Here is a 1,308-nt window from a genome sequence, read left to right as displayed (position 1 = left end):
GAACATGATGTTCTTGAGAGGATTTAGTTTGGTGATGATGATATGTTGATTGTTGGTGGTAGTATAAATATTTAAGGCATAAACGAAACTCCCATCGTAACCGTAATCTCGTTAAAACGAACAAAACATAACTTTAAGTTTCTGCAGAAAGTCCCGAGGATGTAAACTATAGTTTCTTGAAAAATAACCCTTGATTATTAATATACAATGTTATAAGGATCGTTTAGGCGCTTGAATCGCTTGATTCCGATTTACGTATCAAAAGTTATGGCCGTTTTACTAAAAGTGATTTACGCGACAAAAACTGCTACGAATTACGAACTTTGAAAATATAAAGGATCGACTTAAGAATGTTCATAAATCATGAAATTTTTATAGAGAGTAGTACTTTTAGATTCCTAACTTCCATAAAAATATCAAGTGAAAATAATTATTTTTCAATTTTATAAAAATATCGGAGCCGAGATCGCGCGATTAGAAACCGTAGAATTCATAAGCGGAGCCGACGACAAAAATGAGAATAGACTTAAGATACTTTGAAAAAGGAAGCAACCATAATGAGAATAAGGACTTAAAGAAATAATAAGGGTAAAATGAGTTGACAGGGTGCGTAATAAGTAGCGCATGAGTGCGAATCGCCGTAAATTAGAACGAGACCTAACGAAATGAATTGTGTTTATGATTATAGATTTCCGAACGGAACCTAGAGCATCCTCCACCTCGAGATACCCAGGCAAGTTTACAAACCCAACTCCACTTACTGTTGTGTTGTGAAAGGATTGTTTTATTATCATTGCATAAATACCATGCTTGCCATGATACGTAGTAATTGAATTTTCGCATAATGTAGCGATGTTGTACGATAAGTATATATCGTAAAATATTTAATTCCGCTTTAAGCGTAACATATAATTATAAGACCGAGAGTCGGTCGGGATTTTAAGATGAAAACCCGGGAATCATTCCGGTGATATTATTAGGACAATTAAAAGTCCATAGTAGTACGATTTGAAGGACTCAACGTCCACTTACGAAATATTAAATACCTCGAACTTTTATTAAAACGATTTCCAAAGATCGTATTCCCTCAACTATACTTTATTGTTCGATTAAGAAATATTTATTAACTATTTACTATTTATGGAGGAAGTATTCTCCAGTGAATATTTATTTCAAACTCGATTAAATGTAAAAGATTATTATATTACGTAAACATAAATTAGTTGAGGAATATTATTTATATTCTTTTAAAAGTAAACTTCTTCGAGGTTTAATTATTTATCGATTATCATTTAATTATTTATTATT

Source organism: Apium graveolens, chromosome 7, assembly GCF_009905375.1.
Source record: "Apium graveolens cultivar Ventura chromosome 7, ASM990537v1, whole genome shotgun sequence".
NCBI lineage: Eukaryota > Viridiplantae > Streptophyta > Magnoliopsida > Apiales > Apiaceae > Apium > Apium graveolens.
Note: the sequence above shows the minus strand (reverse complement) of the source record.